This window comes from Petromyzon marinus, chromosome 5, assembly GCF_048934315.1.
Source record: "Petromyzon marinus isolate PM22_M1 ecotype Great Lakes invasive population chromosome 5, UKy_Petmar_22M1.pri1.0, whole genome shotgun sequence".
In the NCBI taxonomy this organism is placed as follows: Eukaryota; Metazoa; Chordata; class Hyperoartia; order Petromyzontiformes; family Petromyzontidae; genus Petromyzon; species Petromyzon marinus.
The window spans coordinates 16,362,678-16,372,611 of record NC_133671.1 but is presented as its reverse complement, the minus strand read 5'-3'; positions in this window follow the sequence as shown (position 1 = coordinate 16,372,611).

Below are 9,934 nucleotides of genomic sequence, written 5' to 3'. Positions count from 1 at the left end.
CGCAAAACACATCCGTCCAGTTCACTATGTAAGTGGAAGCTGACAGAACTCTACCATTTCTGGATATTCTGCTCGGACGGGGTAGAAATGTTAACCTATCTGAATGCAGTCACACCATCACCCCGCACAGAAATCTGCTGTTATCAAGACGCTCATTAATCGTGCTAAGAAAGTGTCAGATGGTGACAGTCTGATAGTGAAATTCAACATGTTAAAGAAGCACTGCAAGTGAACGGTTACAATGATGCACAAATCAACAGGGCATTGAATACCAAAATCAAATCAAATAACAAGAGCATTGAAAGTGCCCAAGAAATTAAAACGAGTAACTGATAAACTAGCCAGATGTTTGGAAAAACATCCGAGTCAGATTTGGCACGGTACATAACATACCGAAATTAATATCTGGTACAAAAGATGTATTACCGAAGCTATCAACAGAAGGTGTGTACAGGATTAACTGCACGTATGGTAAATGTTATGTTGAGCAAACAGGACGAATGATCAGCACGAGACTAAAAGAACATCAGATAAATATTAAATTCTCCCAAATACAACTGTCAGCAGTAGCAGCACACGCGTGCCAACAAGGACACTCAATTGATTTTGATAATGTGGCCAAGACTAATGAGAGAATCTATCGAAATTGAAATAAATAAATAAATAACTTTGACCGTTTGGATAGCTACCGCCTTAGTGCTGCGTGGAAGCGAATCATAAAATTATACATTATTAAAATGCATGCCTACAAAGGGCAGCGTACTTCAATAGGGATTACCGTTGGGAGGGCTATTTTAATAAACACAATAGACAGGTAGGACAAGTTCAAAGGACTCGCATAATGCATTATGTACGTTGCCTCTAATCCCCCCCCCCACCCAACATTGTGCAAGAGCGCAGCTGCGTGGTCACCACATCTACGTCTCTATATAAGGAACGAAACAGGTGGACTTCTCCACAAATCTGGCTGTCGCCTGATGAAGCTAGTTGTAATTACTGGCGAAACGTCGTACTCAGATTGTAAATGTTGTGGCTTGGCTCTCCAACACACCGGTGTGCTGTACTAGTGACGAATTGGCACGTTCTGTTTACGTGACAACCGTAACTAGTTGGCTGTCTCGGGTGGTGGCGGGGTTTTAACGACACATTTATATATTTACCTAATCTAACCCAAAAACCTCTATTATGAAATACTTAACTTAATCACACTCACACTGTTTATAGTGATAAATAAACAAGAACTATTGAAAACGGTTATTAATAAAAGAGGGAGTCATCAATCTATCAGAACGATAATAATGGATTTCCATCAACTTCATTTGCATTCCAGGCCTATTAACTCACAGGGCACTGGCAATTCCACATTACACCGTTTTGCAGATCAATACATTATATATTAAACAAAAAAAAACTATCTACACTAAAGCAATATCCTAAACGGTCCAACGAGAAAAGTGATTATTTGAATATGCGATGTACTAGTGGAAACATGTCATACACGGGAGGTTTATATGTTTAAACAAACAAGTTTATATGTTAATATGAAAAAAAAATCGCAATTCTCTATCCAAATCGTAGTATCGGCATCACGAGATAAAGTATCACGAGACGGGCGTAGAGCAGAGCAAGCCCTTGCCGTTAGAGGAAGCGCCTCACCTTCTGATGAAATCCCTTTGCACATTACCTCTGGGTCCAAAACAACTTTCCCAAACCACTCTGCATATGAGAGCAATGTTTATTACATGAACGTCGCACTCTGGAACTGCTCATAGCCAGCACAGCCGTCTCACATCTCACATCACGTATGGGAGCCAACCTGGAAAAATATACTGCTCCAGGAGTCTTTCCAGCATTGCTCCAAAAGCCTCCCTTTACCCACCATCATGTGGAATTCCTGCATATGCTGTACAGAGTGGTTTTCCACATTGCTTGGCCAGAGTAATATAATTACTTTTGTGCAGTCATCGCTGACTGACCTGAGATTGTCTACTCTATATTCTTGGGAATTTGGATTAATGCCTCATGGCTGACTTATTTGGAGCCCAGGATCTGAAAAGAGTCACTCAATGATATCACGTGGACATTAGCTACTCAGAAACCTTTGTAAAAGCAATATCATCGTTCAAAACTCTGTATTATGTATACTAATTTGTCACAACCCATAAAAGGCACCTTGGAAGAAATATGTGCATGTGCAACAAATTATTTGGCTGTTGCATTGGTGCTAAGTGATGGTTGTGGTGATGATTGTGTTGTCGGTGGTAGTATTTGTAGTACGCAGTTGCTGACCACAGACCTACACAAAGTGGCCACTAAGTGCAGATATCAGAGCTGATAACAACTAGTACATTTCGTGAACTGAGCGTGGGTTTTTATAATTCGAGGAGAGAAGCAATGGAAGGTAGTTCCAAAGTCCAGATGCATCAAGACAGAGGAAGAAAGACAAATGCATTTCGTTGGTGGTGTCGGTTATCGTGGTGGATTATTGGTAATGGTGCTATTGGTAGAGTTGTAGGGCTGTTGTTGAGAGTGAAAGTAGTTGTGCTGCTGATTATAGTGGTGTTTGTGGTGGTGGTGTTGGTTTTGCTGATGATAAGAATTATTTTGGTGCTAGGAGGCAATTATTTTACGGAGGCTCATGTTGACCGGCCTTGGAGGCCTACAGTTAGGTGGGCAGCTTTTGACTCTTGCTGCCTATGTCCCCACACCTCTGTTAGGGCTTTAGGCCAGGATATTGGTGGTGAGTGATTACTCTGCCATTATGGACCTCATACGACAGAAAAACCCAGCCCCAATGCCTGAACTTGGGTTATCAGTTGTTGAAATGGAGCTCTGACACAGCAATTATGAACGTTCCAAAGAGAGAAACACTCACCCTCAGGTCTTGAACCTAGGATATTAGTGCTGCTGAAATGATGCTCTGACAGGGCCATTATAAAGCCCCTATGGGAAACATACAGCCCAAGGGCTTAAAGCTATGATCTCAGAGGTTCTGACACACTGTCCGACATGGCACTGATAAGCACCGTAAGCCACCCATTTATCCCCACGTGCATGCACATCTTTTTGCTGTGTTTTTGTTATTGTTTTTGTAAAATAACGACTTTGACTTGAATCACCATACATAGATTGTGTAATGAATTGTGCAATACCCTAGGGCAATTGCACAATGCATAGGAAAATCACGTCTTACAATTTGGGTGGACATTTTAATTGAGGCACCATACCCTCCTAAATTCGCCACTGTACGGCTTTCAGGTCTCCTGAGGTATGGCTATGCTGTGTGCTTCTATCGTTCCCTCTCTTCTGCGCCCTCTACAATCTGTCTGCTTTGTATTTTGACGGTGTTATTTTCATTTTCTGTATTTCCTGCTCTTCTTGCTGGCGTAGCCTAATCTAACGGAAGCCAGTGCTAAGTGTCATTTTGAAGAATAGCTTCCTTACAATCGCTTCTCGCTAGCTGCAAATGGAAGGGAAGGGATGTGTGAGGGAGATGGAGGAGGGTCTGAGCCCATCGAGCTGTGTGTGGCTCACGAAGCACTGGGACGGGATCCACAATGTGCCGGAGTGGCCCAGGACCGTTCCATGGGTTGAAAAATCCACTTTTACCACTTGGCCAGGTGGCATGCCTTAATCACTGAGTTCATGAATCAATTTTAAATGGCTTACTAAGAGGGTTGCAGCGGCAACTGGAATGTGTACAGTATATTGATAATTAACTCCGTATTTTTGTTTACGACCTTTAGTGCTTACAATAAAGCAAAAGGGCAAAAAATATTTAAATTCTAGACCAGCAAGCATAAGGGATAAATGTATCTCAGCAGCATTTGTTTAAACAAGGCAAACCAGGATTAGTTTCCGCTCCACTGTTTCTTAATTGGTTATGTCTTGTAGGATTTAAACAATGGTGTGAGTAACATTAAATTTTCTATAATTCTATTTGAGAGATAAATGCGCTAAGAAAATTTACACAAGTCACCTCTAGGTTATATTGTGGCTCCTTTTGAAATGATTTAGCTCCCTTTGTACAATTTTAGGAAATTCTTAATTATGGCTGAACCATTAGAGTGCTTCAAATCGTTTCTTTACAAATATAACAATTATTGTACCTCACCATAGCCCATTGCTAAATAAGCACATGATATCACAGATGTGAATGAATCCCCAATACTGCCAAGGTCAAAAGTAGGAAACTCCATGCCAGCAGCTGAGAGATATTCACGATGCCCCATGGCAACTCTCATCAGTTATGTCAGTAGCAAAGCCCACAGCAAAGTAAAATATTATTCCATAACACGGAATCCTTTATTGAAGAAACATGCTCAACATTGAAACACGTTTTTTAAATGTCAATTTCAACCATGTGGAGCATGGTGAGGAACTTACCCACAGATTTATCAATTCTAAGAATCTTGAGTCAAGCACTATAAGAGAGTCCGTGCAGTGAGTGGCATTAGCATCGTAGAGACCTTTGGTTAGAAACAAAACTCTCAAAATGCACATAATGGCTATACAATGCAACGTGCTGACACTATTGAGATGTCCATAATAGAGGTTTTTTGGGTTACATCGCGTAAATATGTAAATGTGTCATCGTTAAACCCGCCACCACCCGACACAGCCAATTAGTAAGGTTTGTCACGTAAACATAACATGCCAATTCGTTACTAGTACAACACACCTGTGTGTTGGAGAATAAACCCACAACATTTACAATTTGAGTAATTGTAAATTGTAGTAACGAATTGGCATGTTCTGTTTACATGACAAACCTTACTAATTGACTGTGTCAGGTGGTTGAGGGTTTAACGACACATTTTTATTTACGCGATCTAACCCACCAAAAAAACCTCTTATGGATAATATTGCTCGCGAAAGCCTACTACGTGTTAAACTGACAATTGAGTTGTGTAGGTGAGCACATACTCAGGCCTTTCTCAAACCAAGCTGCCTGAGAAACCTGCACTGGCATGTAAAATGTGCTATCATGGAGGGATATTAATACACGAAACATCTCTTTGAATATTACACCATCATGTTAAAATGACTTAAATAGGCTTTCTTAATATGTTGTATTTAACTGTATTACTCATGTAAGAGGAAATATGTTTTGTCATGTAAAGATGTTAACTTTTAAACAGTCATCTATAACATTTATTTCATAAAGGAGTCATTAGCCTTCAAAATTTCTAACCTACTGTTGATGGTACTAACATTGCTCATTTAACTTGACAATATATTACTTTTTCTGCCTGTAAACTCTTACCTAAATAAATACTTTTTTTATTTTGTTTCAGCTTCACATATAGTTAATGCAAAGTCCGTACCTAGCAGGAGCAAATGAGTTGGCACTTCAAAATGTAATATTAACAGTGCTCGCCTATGATCAGTGCTTGTGCTGCGGCTGTATCATTTATTTCTCAAACAGCTACAGCAAGATGGCCTGGGGAGCAGTCATGTGCTAATTAGTGTTGCTGTGCTTTGAACCCGGCGATCTGAGTTTGATTCCCAGCCAGTCCCTGCACCTCTTCCCCCTTCACCAAGCTGCACTGACCGGGTTGGAAGTTAAATAACCTCCATGACTGACACAGCATGGGGAGGTCCTATTCTGGTCATGTATTCACATAGAGGCCGTAGGTAGTAATTACAATCATATCTAATCACTTTGGACCAATGGTTGTGTGTTTACCAATGGTTTTCTAAATACTCCACACCAGAGTGTATCACCAGGAATGCTATTTCTCTCCAGAAAATAATATCTTCTGAGTATAAGTGCTAAGATGGAGTGACGGGAATATGCACGCTCATGATCATATCATTGGTCTTCCATTTAATGCCTTTGTACTTAGGATACTACAATGCTACGTGTTACTTTAGCCCTCAAACTAAATGACTCCGAAATAAGTTTATTCACATTTCCATTGCTTCATCCGGGGCCGGCACTTCAAGGATTTGGTTCATGGTATTATATTTAATACTATATTATTCGTCTTTTTTACACGGCACATATAGAAGACATTTCCATTAGCAAGTAGACAATGGATATAACCTCAGCAGGTGTACTTACGAGCAGAGTGCCCTTGATTTAAATTTGCTGTACGAACGTTAATCTTTTTTTCACTTATGCACCTTTGCTTAGTTATATACAGCTCTACAATGTCATAATAGATAATGGTTGGTATACATTTTGTGTTAATACATGTGGGGCCTATTAAATGCTGTAAAAAAATTATAGTCACAAAAACAATAAGCACATCTGCATGCTACATTGCAGATATCAGTCATATGTAGCTTTTCATTATAGGTAATAAAGCGATTTTCCCACGAATAATCGGATTTAAGGGTTATATGGTCACGGATGAGTGGAATTCTACTATCTATGTCTGATACACAGGCATACATGTGTAGTGGAATAAATAGGCGCATGGGGGTAATTGGTGATTTTGCGCGGGAGCAGGACAGTAGGGGGTCATATTGGGACGATGGGGTAACGATTGGGCCAATTAAGCTGGGGGAGCCAAGGACGGCTGTGATTGGCTGGTGTGGTTGTCAGAGCTGAGGTGGCGTCTTGAAGTCTGGCGAGGTCACAGGTGCACGGGCACGCGGAGCGTCGTTGGGACGCGGGTTAATATATTGGGGTGTAATGAGAGCGGGGATAAATTGGGGAGACGTGAGGAGAAACGGGAGTTGGAGTCGGGGGCTGGACGAGGCAAGACGTGGAGCAGCTGGAGAGAGAAGCAGCTAGCAGTGGAGCGAGCATGGTGATAGCGAAGAGCGGAAGACAGAGACGAAGCAGTTAGCAGTGGAGAGAGCATGGTGATAGCGGAGATGAAGCAGTTAGCAGTGGAGAGAGCACAGTGATAGCGGAGAGTGTGGAGCAGAGACGAAGCAGCCAGCAGTGGAGAGAGCATGGTGATAGCGAAGAGCAGAAGACAGAGACGAAGCAGTTAGCAGTGGAGAGAGCACAGTGATAGCGGAGAGCGGAGATGAAGCAGTTAGCAGTGGAGAGAGCACAGTGATAGCGGAGAGTGTGGAGCAGAGACGAAGCAGCCAGCAGTGGAGAGAGCACAGTGATAGCGGAGGGCGGGGAGCAGGGACGAAGCAATTAGCAGTGGAGAGAGCACAGTGATAGCGGAGAGCGGGGAGCAGGGACGAAGCAGTTAGCAGTAGAGAGAGCATAGTGATAGCGGAGAGCGGGGAGCAGGGACGAAGCAGTTAGCAGTAGAGAGAGCACAGTGATAGCGGAGAGCGGAGAGCAGAGACGAAGCAGTTAGCAGTGGGGGAAGCACAGAGACATCGGAGCTGACTGAGAAGTGGCGAGTGGAGAGACAAAGGCGGCGAGCGAGTCGAGTGAAGCACGGCGAGCGAGCTGTGGCAACAAGGGGACTGTGGAGCATTGAGGACATGTGGAGAACTGTAAATAAAGTGGTGTTGGAAGAAAGACAAAAGTTGTCCGAGTGAAATCAACCACTACACATGTGAAAAAACTATTAATTTATTGTGTAAAGTGCATTCGGGTGTATTAATGAAAGTGTTTCCTTACCCATGAGAAATAGAAAATTTGGGGGATAATTGAAAAATTACGTTTTAATGTGCACATTAATGATTAGATACAACAAATGACAAGATCTCTACTGCTGAGTTAAGAGCACTTTCAATGTGGCAGAATGAAAACAAAATTAAGAAAATGTGCTTCAACTATAAGAGTAGATCTTGATAATTGCATTAAACCACAACAAAACAATTACATTGTGAAATAACCCATACAGTACTGTAATGGCTTTATTTGTTGCACAAAATGGATGTTGCTAAATCGTTTTTCTTTTCAATAGACACATTTCAGTTTTTCTTTCAACAATTATTTAAAATTAGTCGCTTGTGCATTTAAACCAATGAAAATGTATCCTTTTTAATTGAAAATATTAAATGGCAGAATTATTATTTTGGAACCTTTAGGAGCAGTATGCTCGGTCGCATGTACACAACACATTCACTGCTCTAAATAGGAAAAATATGCATACAGTATTCCCTCGTTATTCATGAACTTGCTGACCGTGATTTTGATGATCTGCGAATCGCATCTGGAACCCTACACGACTCCATTGAGAGAGAGAAAATAAAGTGAGAGAATGTGATGCAAGATAATGTGATGAGATAAAGTGATGGGATACCGTGATTGTTCATTGAGATTTACTTTATATTTATTATTTCTCACATTTTCCCTTGTATTATGATATATTTAAAAGCTTAGTTACATATTTAGTTCAGGTAATTCATTAAAACGATGAATATTTATTTAAGATTTCTGTCAGCCAATGTCACTATCCGCAACATTTTATATTCACGAGCATTTCTGGAACGTATCCCTCGCGAATAACGAAAGAATACTGTGCACATTAAAATAGATTACACTTTGGGAAATGGACCTTCTTAATAGCTGAAAAAATAACGCTGCCTTGCGAGTCCACAATCCAGTGGATACCTCAGCCAGTCCAAAGCCTGGATAAAGAGGAGAAGGGTCGGGAGAAAGGGTGCCGATACTTCGGCCGTGAAGAAAAAAGACAAAAGTAATCCAATGCGCATGATGACCACAGAAGAATAAAGATACCGGCTCGGACATCGTTCGGGTCAACAAGGTCCGTGTCCCCAATCGAGTGACCGGGATTGGGTCGACAAATTAGCTACCTGTTAACAACAGCAGCTACGACACCATCAGGAAACGAAGCAGCCAAATTCTTAAACAACGAAGAGGCTGAGCATGGCGAATGAGATTACAGCAGGGACATGGAACGTGAGAACATTCTGGGCAACGGGACAGTTAGAGCTGCTAAGAAAGGAAATGGAAAGATACAGGTACGACATCCTCGGACTGGAAGCAATGAGATGGACAGGAAGTGGGAGATCAATGGGGGTGAAGTGATCTGGTCAAGGGAAGATAATGTGCACACCAGAGGTGTAGAGTTTCTTGTTAGAGCGCATAAGCCACAGCATCATTATCGGGATACATACCGCTTAGTCCAGCAGTAATTGGAGCTAGGTTTAATAGGCAACCCATAAATATGTCTGCTATCGAAATATATGCACCAACATCAGATAGTGTAGAAGAGTGTATTGAATAATTCTGTGTAATGTTGTAAAACACATTAATGTAAATGCCTAGGAAAGATATCAAGATAATTGTGGTAGACTGGAATGCAAAATGTGGAAAGGATAACACCGGACGGGGAATGCATCATGCAAAGATATGGATATAGAGAAAGCAATGAACGAGCCAAGACACTGCTAGAATTTACTTCAAACAGAAAATGGACATGGAGGACAGCGGATGGAAAACATACCAATATTATAGACCTGATATTGATCAGCAGTTGCTGGAAAACATCAGTTGGACTATGCTAAACATTCTGAGGAGCCGCTGTGTCATTGGACCACAGCTTGATACTAAAACGAAAACATCTACCCAGAACACAATATGAGAAGAAGAATAGAGGTACTCGAGAATGAGGAGGAAATATGAAGGGGAAATATCGAGTTGAATGGGGGGGGGGACAAAAATAGAACACCTTTGCATAGACAGCAAGGCATTAGCACTGAAGAAGACAGTGGAGCAAGCAGTAGAACCAACAAAATCATTGGCAGTAAAACCCACAAGAAAATGGATAACTGAGAACACCTTGGAATTAGCACAGGAAAAAATAACATAAGGCTAAAGATAAAGCAATCAGATGAGATGCCGACTAAGTACAAAAAGCCATGCAATCAAGGCAAGACACCAGCAAGGATACGCATACATAGATGGAAAAGTAATGTAGCGATATTTAATACTACGCTGGAGAATATAAGACCAGGGAGGTGTATAAGCTAATCAAGGGCACAAATAGAAAGTGGCAACCAAGGCAAACAGCGATAAAAGGCAAGGAGGGTAAGATCTTGA